The sequence below is a fragment of the Panthera uncia genome, chromosome E1 (assembly GCF_023721935.1).
Source record: "Panthera uncia isolate 11264 chromosome E1, Puncia_PCG_1.0, whole genome shotgun sequence".
NCBI classification, from domain to species: domain Eukaryota; kingdom Metazoa; phylum Chordata; class Mammalia; order Carnivora; family Felidae; genus Panthera; species Panthera uncia.
The window spans coordinates 36,811,823-36,827,038 of record NC_064814.1 but is presented as its reverse complement, the minus strand read 5'-3'; the positions used below and the strand labels follow the sequence as shown (position 1 = coordinate 36,827,038).

At 44.2% G+C, this 15,216-nt stretch overlaps 1 protein-coding gene across 7 annotated transcripts in view; it reads left to right on the top strand.

The window, feature by feature from the left end:
• Window positions 1–6,097: 6,097 nt before the first annotated feature.
• LOC125926798 (schlafen family member 5-like) overlaps window positions 6,098–15,216 on the top strand; it is a 27,995-nt gene continuing 18,876 nt past the window's right edge. For 3 of the 7 annotated variants that reach the window (XM_049636610.1, XM_049636608.1, XM_049636611.1), the window contains exon 1: window positions 6,949–7,443. The gene's annotated coding sequence lies outside the window, so the exon portion shown is untranslated. The other 4 variants (XM_049636604.1, XM_049636605.1, XM_049636606.1 and 1 more) reach the window with 4 other exon arrangements.

Genomic DNA, 15,216 nt, shown 5'->3' with positions numbered 1-15,216 from the left:
TGCTAGTATCTTATTGAGAATTTTTGCATCCATATTCATCAGGGATATTGGCCTGTAGTTCTCTTTTTTTACTGGGTCTCTGTCTGGTTTAGGAACCAAAGTAATACTGGCTTCATAGAATGAGTCTGGAAGTTTTCCTTCCCTTTCTATATCTTGGAATAGCTTGAGAAGGATAGGTATTATCTCTGCTTTAAACGTCTGGTAGAACTCCCCTGGGAAGCCATCTGGTCCTGGACTCTTATTTGTTGGGAGATTTTTGATAACCGATTCAATTTCTTTGCTGGTTATGGATCTGTTCAAGCTTTCTATTTCCTCCTGATTGAGTTTTGGAAGAGTGTGGGTGTTTAGGAATTTGTCTATTTCTTTCAGGTTGTCCAATTTGTTGGCATATAATTTTTCATAGTATTCCCTGATAATTGTTTGTATCTCTGAGGGATTGGTTGTAATCATTCCATTTTCATTCATGATTTTATCTATTTGGGTCATCTCCCTTTTCTTTTTGAGAAGCCTGGCTAGAGGTTTGTCATTTGGTTTATTTTTTCAAAAAACCAACTCTTGGTTTCGTTGATCTGCTCTACAGTTTTTTTTAGATTCTATATTGTTTATTTCTGCTCTGATCTTTATTGTTTCTCTTCTTCTGCTGGGTTTAGGCTGCCTTTGCTGTTCTGCTTCTAGTTCCTTTAGGTGTGCTGTTAGATTTTGTATTTGGGATTTTTCTTGTTTCTTGAGATAGGCCTGGATTGCGATGTATTTTCCTCTCAGGACTGCCTTCGCTGCATCCCAAAGCGTTTGGATTGTTGTATTTTCATTTTCGTTTGTTTGCATATATTTTTTAATTTCTTCTCTAATTGCCTGGTTGACCCACTCATTCGTTAGTAGGGTGTTCTTTAACCTCCATGCTTTTGGAGGTTTTCCAGACTTTTTCCTGTGGTTGATTTCAAGCTTCATAGCACTGTGGTCTGAAAGTATGCATGGTATAATTTCAATTTTTGTACACTTATGAAGGGCTGTTTTGTGACCCAGTATATGATCTATCTTGGAGAATATTCCATGTGCACTCGAGAAGAAACTATATTCTGTTGCTTTGGGATGCAGAGTTCTAAATATATCTGTCAAATCCATCTGATCCAATGTATCATTCAGGGCCCTTGTTTCTTTATTGACCGTGTGTCCAGATGATCTATCCATTTCTGTAAGTGGGGTGTTAAAGTCCCCTGCAATGACCACATTGTTATCAATAAGGTTGCTTATGTTTATGAGTAATTGTTTTATATATCTGGGGGCTCCGGTATTCGGCGCATAGACATTTATAATTGTTAGCTCTTCCTGATGGATAGACCCTGTGATTATTATATAATGCCCTTCTTCATCTCTTGTTACAGCCTTTAATTTAAAGTCTAGTTTGTCTGATATAAGTATGGCTACTCCAGCTTTCTTTTGGCTTCCAGTAGCATGATAAATAGTTCTCCATCCCCTCACTCTCAATCTAAAGGTGTCCTCAGATCTAAAATGAGTCTCTTGTAGACAGCAAATAGATGGGTCTTGTTTTTTTATCCATTCTGATACCCTTTGTCTTTTGGTTGGTGCATTTAATCCATTTACATTCAGTGTTATTATAGAAAAATACGGGTTTAGAGTCATTGTGATGTCTGTACGTTTTATGCTTGTAGCGATGTCTCTGGTACTTTGTCTCACAGGATCCCCCTTAGGATCTCTTGTAGGGCTGGTTTCGTGGTGACAAATTCCTTCAGTTTTTGTTTGTTTGGGAAGACCTTTATCTCTCCTTCTATTCTAAATGACAGACTTGCTGGATAAAGGATTCTCGGCTGCATATTTTTTTCTGTTTAGCACACTGAAGATATCGTGCCAAGCATTTCTGGCCTGCCAAGTTTCAAAGGAGAGATCAGTCACGAGTCTTATAGGTCTCCCTTTATATGTGAGGGCACGTTTATCCCTTGCTGCTTTCAGAATTTTCTCTTTATCCTTGTATTTTGCCAGTTTCACTATGATATGTCGTGCAGAAGATCGATTCAAGTTACGTCTGAAGGGAGTTCTCTGTGCCTCTTGGATTTCAATGCCTTTTTCCTTCCCCAGTTCAGGGAAGTTCTCAGCTATAATTTCTTCAAGTACCCCTTCAGCACCTTTCCTTCTCTCTTCCTCCTCTGGGATACCAATTATGCGTATATTATTTGTTTTTAGTGTATCACTTAGTTCTCTAATTTTCCCCTCATACTCCTGGATTTTTTTATCTCTCTTTCTCTCAGCTTCCTCTTTTCCCATAACTTTATCTTCTAGTTCACCTATTCTCTCCTCTGCCTCTTCAGTTCGAGCTGTCGTCATTTCCATTTTGTTTTGCATTTCATTTAAAGCGTTTTTCAGCTCCTCCTGACTGTTCCTTAGTCCCTTGATCTCTGTAGCAAGAGATTCTCTGCTTCCTCTCTACTGTTTTCAAGCCCAGCGATTAATTTTATGACTATTATTCTAAATTCACTTTCTGTTATATTATTTAAATCCTTTTTGATCAGTTCATTAGCTGTTGTTATTTCCTAGAGATTCTTATGAGGGGAATTCTTCTGTTTCGTCATTTTGGATAGTCCCTGGAGTGGTGAGGACCTGCAGGGCACTTCCCCTGTGCTGTGGTGTATAACTGGAGTTGGTGGGCGGGGCCGCAGTCCGACCTGATGTCTGCCCCCAGCCCACCGCTGGGGCCACAGTCAGACTGGTGTGTGCCTTCTCTTCCCCTCTCCTAGGGGCGGGATTCACTGTGGGGTGGTGTGGCCCGTCTGGGCTACTTGCACACTGTCAGGCTTGTGGTGCTGGGGATCTGGCGTATTAGCTGGGGTGGGTAGGCAAGGTGCATGGGGGCAGGAGGGGCAGGCTTAGCTCGCTTCTCCTTAGGTGATCCACTCCAGGAGGGGCCCTGTGGCAGCGGGAGGGAGTCAGATCCGCTGCCGGAGGTTTGGCTCTGCAGGAGCACAGGGTTGGGTGTTTGCGCGGAGCAAGCAAGTTCCCTGGCAGGAACTGGTTCCCTTTGGGATTTTGGCTGGGGGATGGGCGGGGGAGATGGCGCTGGCGCCTTTGTTCCCCGCCAAGCTGAGCTCTGTCGTCTGGGGGCTCAGCAGCTCTCCCTCCCTTTGTCCTCCAGCCTTCCCGCTTTCCGAGCGGAGCTGTTAACTTATGACCTCCCAGATGCTAAGTCGCGCTTGCTGTCGGAACACACTCCGTCCCTCTGCTTTTGCCAGCCAGACTCGGGGGCTCTCCTTGGCCGGCAGGCCGCCCCTCCGCCCCGGCTCCCTCCCGCCAGTCCGTGCAGCACGCACCGCCTCTCCGCCCTTCCTACCCTCTTCAGTGGGCCTCTCGTCTGCGCTTGGCTCCGGAGACTCTGTTCTGCTAGTTTTCTGGTGGTTTTCTGGGTTAGTTAGGCCCTGTGTGTGATTTGTATAAACATTTGTAAAGGATGCCTCATCTCTCCTCCAACTACACTTGTTTCGGTGAGGTTTCCACCCCACTTTGTCAAATGGCAAATACCATTCTTAAAAAGTCTTAAGCATGTTTATATAAAATGTATCTTTAAAAATTTGTTGTTTATTGCAAAAAAGTAAAAAGGAAGAAGGTGGCAATGTATCTTTGCCCAAAGAGTGAATATTATAAACAAGTTGCTTGGGTTTGAAAGAAAGACTGTGGAAACACTGATAAGATTCTGTGCTAAAACTCATGGCTGCTATGACTGTCAGTCCCCCTAGTAAAAGTCTGACCAGCCACAGTGTCACTGAGCATGGACCCAGTCTCCTTGGGTCTCTCATGGAGAATGCTGAATTGGGTTTCATATGGACCAACCTCATGTGCTGGCAGACGTTGCCAACACATGGCAGTGATACTCTGACTTTAATACAGTATTTCTCTTTCCATGAGAGACTGCCTGAACCTTCTAAGGTGATATGTCTCTTCAATCCCTTCGAAGATGCTATGTCCCTTCTCATTAGGTTGCTCCCTGCTTAGCTCGTTGAAGGAAAAAAAATATATAAAGTTTGCCTTAACCGTGTGTGTGTGTGTGTGTGTGTGTGTGTGTGTGACCAATAGTGGCTCTTGGCATTGCTTACTCGAGCAAACCCGAGTTTTACTTTTAATCTTCGGTAAATACTAAGAATAAATCACATTCTGCCCTCGCCCACCTCCTACCCAAAACAAACAAGCAAACATGCAAGCTTGCTAGAGGGGCAACATTTCATCAAAGCACGACTCCCTTTTCCCAGACCTTCCAGAAGCTTCCAGAGTGTAGGATGGGGAAGGAGCAGTAGAAAGGAAGATGCTGTGCTGTGGCAATTATGACCCCAACGTGGGCGGAAGCTGAGGTCTTTTGCAGGAAAAGTTGAGGAGACCTGGATAATGTGGAGACCAAAGGGGATGGATGGAAAGGTGGAAAGGAAGGATCCATTTATACAGCAGTGAAATGAATGATCTAGATACGTGGATACATCTTTAAAACGAAATGTTAAGGAGTTGGAAGCAAGTTCTGCAGAATATATACAATATGCTACTATCTGCACGTGCTTGCTGTGTGAAACAATTTCATGTATGAGTGACGTATGCATATGTAATAAAAGTACAGAGAATTGTATGAGTGTAGTAACTTCAAATCTAGAAAATCATCTTGGGTATCAGGTGAGTAGGGGACAGGTGGGATGAGGGAATGAGCGAGAGGTACACAAAATTATTGCTGATGTTTTATCATTTAGCTGGGTGGTGAATACATGAGTGTTCAATGTATTATTATTTTCGTACTTTCCATACACCTTAGATATTTGACAATACATTTAAAAATCAAAAAGCAGAACCCCAGAGATGACTACAGGTGGTGTCCTCTAGACTGTTCTCTTCGCTTTGGTTTTCTGGTAACTGGTCAGCATCCTTGTCTCCCTGGCTTGCCCCAGGTTCTACAGAGTCTCCTGCCAGGAGTGACCACATCCTTTCTGAGCATCGATTTGTTTGTTTGTTTTCGGTTTATTTATTTAGTTTAATAATCTACAATTATAAATTATAAAGTCCCAATGTGGGACTCAATCCCATGACCCTAAGATCAAGAGTCTCACGCTCCTCCCACTGAGCCAGCCAGGCGCCTCCGCTGCACGGATTTGAACGCGCTTGGGCAACGAGGCAGACTCATCAGAAACCTGTAGTCCTACATTGACATTTTTCCAGCCCATTAGCTCAAAGCTGCGGACTCTCCCGGTGCCCAAGGGTCTGGTTGGAGCTCATCCCTGCACTGGTCTTGAGAAGTGAGCGCGACAGCGAGCGCCCAAGGGGCCAGACTGTCACAGCCCAGATCCTGCCTGCCCCAGGCACCATAGTTGGCCTCAGTTTCCTTAGCCCCACATCCACTGAGACCTGGAGCTCCCAGGGAGAAGGTAGGAGAGTGTTTGCTGGAAGGGCTCCAGCGGTCCTTTGGGCTGGACTCGGGAGTTGGAAGTGAGGAGATGGGGAAACAAACATCTGTTTACCAGAAATTTAAGAGGCCCGAGGAAGACAGAAGGAGGTCACTCGGGAGAGGGGCAGTTGGGAGTCAAGACGGAACTGAATGCTCCAGGGGCCCCCAAATGCTACTTACGCCCCTGGGGGCGCGGGCTCGGATCAGTTCCCAGGCAGCCGACTCCTCGTCCCCTTCCCCTGGCTGCGCCGTTCCTTGGATGCCCGGAAGGGCGGTGCGCGCGGCCGGGTCCCGTTCCCCCCGAGAGCGCGGCACGGAGCCAGACCCTTCGTGAGAGCGCCCAGAACACGTTCGTAATAAAACTAGGATGAACGCCCTGAAAACTGACGGTGTCGCGTAAGACCTGGGTGTGAAGTCTGCAGGAGCAGACGAATCCAAAGGACAATTTCTGTTTTCTTTCACCAAAATGCCATCGCCGGGGCCCTCCGGGGTCCCCCCAAACGGCGACACCCGCGGCCAGTCTCGGGGCCCGGTCATCACCCTTTACAAATTAAAGCACCAGCAAAAGGAGGCCGAATGCAACTTCTTGCCTTGGGGCGGCGGCGAGGGCGGGGACGGGGCGGGGGAAGCGAGAAAGCGGAAGCTTTAATTTTCTGTTTCCCGCTCAAACCACCTCCTCACTACCCTAGGACAGAGCTCGAGACTGGTCGGGGCTAGTCGAGCTGGAATCCTGGGGCTGCCGGCCTTTCGAGGAAACACCTGCGGAGCGCGCTGCCAGAGCCTGGGAGGTAGGGGGCAAGGGCTGGAGCGGGGCGGGGGAGGACTGGAGGGAGCGAGGTTGTTCCCGGAACTCCGTCCCTGTTGGCGGGGGGGGGGGGGGGGGGGGGGGGGGCAGGGGGGACCTGCCAGCTTCAAAAAGTTAATCAGAAAACAGAGAAGCAACAAAAAAGATCCCCCTCTCCCTCCCCCCAAACCCCACGTGTATCCACCAAAAGTAACCAAGGTTGTTGTCCTTGCAGAACTGGGTTCCCAGGTACACAGAAATGGGACTGTTGGTTTGTCCCACTCTCTCCCTCGCGGGGCCCCTCCCCGTGAGGTATAGCCTAGTTCCCCTGGTGTAAAGCGGGCGCCTTGCAGTCAAAATCCTGGTTGCGGACTTGGGAGGTTCCGTCGCATTCTGCCGGAGGGAGGCGCTCTGCAGAGGAGAAACCTTGGCGGGTAAGGCGTCTCCCGCGCTCCTTTGCACAAATCCTGCAAGAGCTGGGCTTCTTTCCCTCCCCAGGTCTGCGCCCGTCTCCCGAGCTCCCCTGCGCTCCTTTCCCGCTCGGGAGCTTTTGCCCTGCAGTCGGTAGCAACTTCCAACGACAGGCGCACAGTGAGAGATCAGGGAGCCGGGAGGCTGGGAACGCCGAGCGAACAGGGGAGGAGCGGGAGGCGCGCAGCGTCACAGCCTAGGTCTTACCACGCTGAGCTTGGTAAAATTTCCCACTGTTCAGGAGCACGAAGAACTTTAGAGGTAAGAACCACATCAGTTACCAGGGCTCCTGAAAGTGAAGCCAGCGAGGTTGTGGCCCGGGGACAAGATAGGGTCAGTGTTCATTGTATTACAAGAAGCTGCGTTCCCAGGATGCCTGTAAGCCCCTGGCTTGCAAGGTCAGTCTTCAAACAGTAACGGCGTGGGGGCAGGGTAGGAGGACTCCCAGGGCAGTCCACAAAGCCCTGTATCCCCCAACAAGTGGCTAAAAGAACTCCCGTGGATTCTGTCCAGAGAGGCTAAGCTGCGGTGAATGACTCCATTCCCCGTTTGTACATGACTGTCATAGGACGCAGAAGTGACTCCTTGCATTGGAGTGCCTAAGAGAGGGGGATGCCTAACGGTGTCCCCCCGCCCACTGATGGCAGGTCTCACAGCGAAGCCTCTACAAGGAGATGGCGGTTCTGGCTAATGTTGGCGAGGCTATGGCTGCCTTGAAAAAGGAAAGAGAAAATGGTTCCTCTTCAGTCTGCAGGGGGCAGAGGTGAGAGCTCCTGTGGCCAAATGAGCCGCTAAGCGTGATAACGTCCTGTGTCAGAAGTGTTCCTTAAAATGTCACAAGACTCTTCTTTTGTTTAAAGAAGAAGATGAAAAATCACTTTAAAAAATTAGAAGAAAAAAGAAGGGGACACCTGGGTGGCTCAGTCGGTTGAGCATCCGACTTTGGCCCAGGTCATGATCTCACAGTTGGTGGGTTCGAGCCCCGCATCCGGCTCTGTGCTGACAGCTCAGAGCCTGGAGCCTGCTTCAGATTCTGTGTCTCCCTCTCTCTGGTCACGCTCTGTCTCTCTCCCTCTCAAAAATAAATAAACATTTTTAAAAATTAAAAAAAAAGAAAATGGACAATCACAAGGTTTAGTACCTTTTGCGAATCAAAGAAGAGTGAAATGTGATGATAGTCTCCTGGCCGGAATATGAAATGCACAGGTGTTTGTTTATGCCTACCAGAAAACAGAAATGGGGCACCTGGGTGGTTCAGTTGGTTAAGCCAACAACCCTTGATTTCGGCTCAGGTCATGATCCAGGGTTGTGGAATCCAGCCCTGCAGCTGGCTCTGTGCTGAGCCTGGAACCTGATTGAAATTCTCTCTCTGCTCCTCTCCCCCTTGTGCTTTCTCTCTCTAAAATAAAATAAAACTAAACTTAGAAAGAAAGAAAACAGTAATCAATTGCAGTATTGTTGTCATAGCAACAGGAAGTTAAGTTTACAACCATTCATAGTTATAGTATCCCTCAAGGCTAATGCACATGATCACAGGCCAGAGCAACAGTCTCTGAAGACCAGGTGTCTTAAGAGGATTCCTTTGCTAGGGGAAAAAAAAAAATCAACAAGGGGAATTTTATGAAATGGAATACTTCCTGCTTTTATGCACCCGTAATGGAAGGGACAGCATTTTCTCTTATTTTGCTGAGGTAATTTTCACTGGCAATTAGGAGTGCCTGCTGTTTTCCATGCCAAACACTAGATTTCCACTGAGAAGGGAGTTGGCAGGCCTGAAAAGTGTAAATTCACAATTTGCAAGGGAAAAGACAGGGTGGGGTGGTGGTTACTAGCGAATGAATATGGGGCATGCCAAGGTGTCCTTTTGGAGTATGCACGATTTGGGGCTTCAATACCCTAGTCCTATCAAAGGTTTAGTTTCTATGGAAAAATATTAGTAATAACAGGCACATCAATTTCTACTGGTTTTTGAGCTAAGCATATTATAACAAAATATGTTTTACTTTGTTTTCACCATCATTCATACATGTAATTTTTTTAAGTTTATTTACTTATTGGAGAGAAGAGAGAGAGCATGGGGAGGAGCAGAGAGAGAGAGAGAGAGAGAGAGAGAGAGAGAATCCCAAGCAGGCTCTGCGCTGACAGGGCACTAACTGATCTCACTAACTGAGAGATCTTGATCTGAGCTGAAATCAAGAGTTGGATATTTAACTGACTGAGCCACCCAGGTGCCCCTCAGATATGTAATTTTTAATAGCTTTATTGGGGTATTGTTGACACGAAATAAACTACACATATATTTTTTTAAGTAAAGTTCTACACCCAATGTGGGGCATGAACTCAGACCCCAAGAACAAAAACATGTTCTACTAATTAAGCAGTCCGGTGCCCCTCAACTGCACATATTTAAAGTGTACAAGCTGGGGCACCTGGGTGGTTCAGTCAGTTAAACATCTGACTCTTGATTTCCGCTCAGGTCACGATCTCACAGTTGGTGAGTTCTAGCCCCGTGTCGGGCTCTGGGTGACAGCATGGAACGTGCTTGGGATTCTCTCTCTCTCTCTCTCTCTCTCTCTCTCTCTCTCCCTCCCTCCCTCTCTCCCTCTCTCCCTCTCCCTCTCCCTCTCCCTCCCGCCCCCTCTCTCTCTCTGCCCCTCCCCCACTGTTATGAACATTCAGCACAGGTCTTTGTATGGAAATATGTTTTCATTTTTCATGGGTAAATACTTAGGTGTGAAATGGCTGAGTCATATGGTAAGTGTGTGAAACTATCAAAGTCTTTTCTAAAATGGTTGTATTTATGTTCCCACCAGGAGTGTACGAGAGTTCCCTTTTCTCCATATGCTTGCCACACCTTGTATGGTTAGTCATTTTAGCTATTCTGATAAGTGAGTAGTGCTATCTCAGTGGAGTTTTATTTGCCATTTCCTAATAACTGATGATGTTGAACAATATTTCATGTACTTATTTGCTCTTCATATATCTTCTTTGGTGAAATATCTGTTCAAATCTTTTATCCATCAAAAAAATTAAAAAAAATTTTTTTTAATGTTTTTATTTTATTTTTGAGAGAGGGACAGAGTGCAAGTGGGGTAGGGGCAGAGAGCGAGGGAGACAGAATGTGAAGCAGGCTCCAAGCTCTGAGCTGTCAATGCAGAGCCTGACGTGGGGCTTGAACTATTGGACTGCGAGATCATGACCTGAGCCCAAGTTGGATGCCCAACTGACTGAGCCACTCAGGTGCCCCTAAAAAAATGTTTTTAAATGTTTATTTCTTTTTGAGAGAGAGAGAGTGAGGGAGGGGTAGAGAGAATCCCAAGCAGGCTCTGCTCTGAGAGCTGCAAGCCCGATACGGGGCTCAAACTTACAAATGGAGAGATCGTGACCTGACCTGAGACCAAGAGTTGGATGCTTAACCAACTGAGCCACCCAGGCACCCCATTGTACTTTAAAAAATTTTTTTAATATAACTTATTTTCAAGTTAGCTAACATACAGTATATACAGTGTGCTCTTGGTTTCAGGGGTAGATTCCCGTGATTTGTTACTTACATACAACACCCAGTGCTCATCCTAACAAGTGCCTATCTCAATGCCCATCATCCATTTTCTCCTCTCCCCCGCCACCCCCATTTATCCTCCATTTGTTCTCTGTATTGGGTTTGCTTCCCTCTGTTTGAAATTATTTTCCCCCTTCCGTTCCCCCATGGCCTTCTGTTAAGTTTCTCAAGTTCCACATATGAGTGAAAACATATGATATCTGTCTTTCTCTGACTGACTTACTTCACTTAGCATAATACCCTCCAGTCCCATCCACGTTGTTGCATCCATTCTCCATTTTTAAATCGGGTTGTTTTCTTATTATTGCCTTTCAAGAATTCTGTATCTAATCTAGATACAAATGATCAGATATATCATTTGGAAATATTTTCTTCTGGTCAGGGGCTTGTATTTTCATTCTCTAAACAGGTGTCTTTCAAAAAGGTGTTCTTGAAGTCCAACATATTCATTTTCTCTTTTATGTACTGTACATTTAGTGACATCTCTAAAAAAATGTCTGCCAAGCCCAAGGTAAAAATATTTTCTCCGATGTTGTCCTCCAGAGGTTTTGAGGTCAAGAGACTGAACATACAAATGGACACTGGTCAGACCATATATGAACACAGAACTCTTGACCCACAATGCTGGAGCAACCACCTCCAGAAGCTAAACCACAGCCCATGCAGCAAAAGTGCTCAGGACTTGGTTAACAACTCCCAGATTCCCTGGTGTGTGGCCCCACTTCTAACTCAGAAGGAACCAAAGAAAGCTAAACAGGCTTCCAAACCAGTCACATAAGATGTGCCATTTCTAGTAAGCTCACTTCCAGCTTCCCTAGAAAAACAACTTCAAATCAGGGCTTACCTGGGCGAGTGCCTCCCCCCTCTTCTCTCACTATAAAGCTTCCCCAGTCCCCTGCCTGCCTCTGAGTCTCTGCCATCGCAAGTGGCTGACTCCCTTGTCACAGTGCACTCTGAATAAATAGCCTCTCATTATTCCCATTTGGGCAGTCTTCATTTATTTCCACATAGTTTCACGTTTTACATTTAGACCTGTGACACATTTTAAATAAATTTTTGTAAACGGCATCAAATATGAATTGGGGTTCATTTCTGTTGTATGTGGATGTCCAATTGTTCCAGTCCTCTTTTTTGAAAAAGTAATTACGCTTTCTCCACTCGGCATCTTTGTTGTCCATATATATGTGGGTCTATTTCCAGACCCTTTCTTCCCTGAATGTTTGTCTTTATACTGGTTCCACACTGTCTTGTTTACTATAACTGTATTATAAGGCTTGAAATCATTTAATGTTAATATTTCCATTTTATTCTTCTTTTAGAGAGATTTAAGTTTAAAATATCTTATGTATTTCCAGTGTTCTTTCTTGCTTCGTGTATATTCATTTTCCAACTAGTATCATTTTCCTGCTGCCTGAAGGCTGGCTTTTGCATTTCTTACATTGGAGTTCTACTACAAATAAATTCTTTCAGCTTTTATCAGTTTGAGAAAGTTTTTATATCACCTTCTTTTTCGATTAATTTTTAAAATTGAAATGAAACTCATAATAAAAATTAATCATTTATTTTATATTTTCTTAAAAATTTTAATGTTTATTTATTTTTGAGAGATAGAGCATGAGTGGGGGAGGGGCAGAGTGAGAGGGGGACACAGAATCCAAAGCAGGGTCTAGGCTCTGAGCTCTTAGCACAGAGCCCGATGTGGGGCTTGAACTCACAAACTGCGAGATCATGACCTGAGCTGAAGTCAGATGCTTAACTGACCAGGCCACCCAGGTGCCCTAGAATTAATCATTTTAAAGTGAACAAATCAGCAGCATTTAGGACATTCACAGTATTGTACAACCGCCACCTCCATCAACCTTCAAAATATTTTCATCACACCCAGATAAAACGTCATTGAACGACTATGCACCAGCCCCCTCTTCCTCTAGCACTTGGCAGTCAACCCTCTTCTTTCTGTTTCAATGACTTTATCCATTCTGTGTATTTCTCATAAATGAAATTTTACAATATGTGACTGTCTTAGTTCAGGCTGCTATGACAAAAATACCATAGACTGGGTGGCTTAAACAGTGAACATGTATTCATCACAATTCTGGAGGCTAGGAAGTCCAAGATCAAGGTATCGGCTGATCTGGTCTGGTGAGGAAAATTCCTGGTTTGCAGATAACTGCCATGGTGGAGAGAGCAGAGAGAGAGGAAGCAAGCTCTCTTGTACTTCTTCTTATCATGGCACTAGACTCATAATTAGGGTTCCACCCTCATGGCCTAATTACCTCCACAGAGTTCACAGCAGCTAAGACCATCCCCATGGGGATTAGGGTTTCAACATATGAATTCCTGGGGGGGATATAAATATACGGTCCATAGAGTGACCTTTTGTGTCTTGCTTCTTTCACTTAGGATAATGTTTTCAAGGTTCTCCCATGTTGAAGCATGTCAGTACTTAACTCCTTTTTATGGCTGAATACTATTCTATTGTGTGGTTTGTAGCACATTTTGTTTATCCATTCATGTGTTGATGGCCATTTGAGTTGTTTCCACCTTTTAACCTTTGTGAATAGTTCTGGTATGAACATTTATGACTTATTTGAGCCTAAAGGATTTGCTGGATCAGATACTAATTCTATGTTTAACTTTTGTTGTTTTTGTTGTTTTAGAGAGAGAGGGTGAATGGGGGAGGGGCAGAGTGAGATAGATGATAGATAGATAGATGGAAGGAAGGAAAGAAAGAAAGAAAAAGAAAGAAAGAAAGAAAGAAAGAAAGAAAGAAAGAAAGAAAGAAAGATAGATATGTAGAGAACCTTAACCTCGATCCCCTGACCCTGGGATCATGACCTGAGCTGAAATCAAGAGTTGGACACTCAACCAACTGAGCCACGCAGGTGCCTCTACACTTAACTTTTTGAAGACTCTTCAAACTGCTTTTCACAATGACTGCTTCCTTTTTACATTCCAGCAGCAGTGATTCCTGTTTCTCTACCTCCTCACCAATACTTGTTATTTTCCTTCTATCATCATCATCATCATCATCATCATCACCATCCTGATAGGTGTGAAGTGGTATCTCATTGTGGTTTGGGTTTGTGTGTGCCTAATGACTAATGGTGTTAAGCATCTTTTCATATGCTTATTGGCAATTTGTAAATCTTCTTTGGAGAAACATCTATTCAAGTCCTTTGTCCATTTAAAAAAATGGATTGTTTGTCTTTTTGTTGTTAACTTAATTTTTGAAAAACATTTTCACTGGGTATAGAACTCTAGGTTCATAGTTTGTTTTTCTTTCATTGGTTTAAAGACGTTTATCCATTATCTTGTTTTGTTTCTGAAAAAGAACAAAACAAAACAACAACAACAAAAAATCCTAATGTCATCCTTTGTCCTTCTGTGTGTGTAATGTATCTTTTTCCTCTGGTTGCTTTTAAGATTTTTCTCGTTATCATTGGTTTTGGTCAGTTAAATGAAGATGCACTTTGGTATTGTTTTCTTTGTATTTTTAGTGCTTGGAGCTTGTTGAATATTGTGGATCTTGATCTTAATTTTTTACAAGTTACACCAAATTTGGAAAATTTTCAGCCATTTTTCTTTTAAAATGTTTTTCTTATTTTAGAGAAGAGAGTGATCTAGTCCCTGGTACTCTATTCTGTCTGGGAGTGGGAGTCTCATGTGTGTAGTTTTGAGAGTCATAGTTTCATAAGACATAATAAGAAAATCAGTGGCCTCTTACCCTCTACTCTGCCCCCTTTTTCTGCTCTCTGGGCATCCTCTTGCCTCTTTGGCTTTTTTGTTCAGAATTATATATTTCTAAACAACATGCTTATGTTTACACACCTCCCCCCCCCCACCTTAAATGCTGTCTGTTTCTGGAGATAATAACCTCCCTCATCCACATTTCACTACCCCTTTTCTCCCTACATCCTGCCAGTATGATTACGTCATCATTTCCGGTCAGAACAATATTCAGAGTTGATAATATTATGACTGTCATTTTGTTTATAGCTATGCCATGTAATCAGTTACAGGTATGGTTTTTTTTTTTCCAAACAAATGTAGACTTTATTGTTTTTATTTTATTTTTTTAATATTTATTTATTTATTTTTATTTATTTTTTAATATATGAAATTTACTGTCAAATTGGTTTCCATACAACACCCAGTGCTCATCCCAAAAGGTGCCCTCCTCAATACCCATCACCCACCCTGCCCTCCCTCCCACCCCCCATCAACCCTCAGTTTGTTCTCAGTTTTTAACAGTCTCTTATGCTTTGGCTCTCTCCCACTCTAACCTCTTTTATTTTTTTTCCCTTCCCCTCCCCCATGGGTTTCTGTTACGTTTCTCAGGATCCACATAAGAGTGAAACCATATGGTATCTGTCTTTCTCTGTATGGCTTATTTCACTTAGCATCACACTCTCCAGTTCCATCCATGTTGCTACAAAAGGCCATATTTCATTTTTTCTCATTGCCACGTAGTATTCCATGGTGTATATAAACCACAATTTCTTTATCCATTCATCAGTTGATGGACATTTAGGCTCTTTCCATAATTTGGCTATTGTTGAGAGTGCTGCTATAAACATTGGGGTACAAGTGCCCCTATGCATCAGGACTCCTGTATCCCTTGGATAAATTCCTAGCAGTGCTATTGCTGGGTCATAGGGTAGGTCTATTTTTAATTTTCTGAGGAACCTCCACACTGCTTTCCAGAGCGGCTGCACCAATTTGCATTCCCACCAACAGTGCAAGAGGGTTCCTGTTTCTCCACATCCTCTCCAGCATCTATAGTCTCCTGATTTGTTCATTTTGGCCACTCTCACTGGCGTGAGGTGATATCTGAGTGTGGTTTTGATTTGTATTTCCCTGATAAGGAGCGACGTTGAGCATCTTTTCATGTGCCTGTTGGCCATCCGGATGTCTTCTTTAGAGAAGTGTCTATTCATGTTTTCTGCCCATTTCTTCACTGGGTTATTTGTTTTT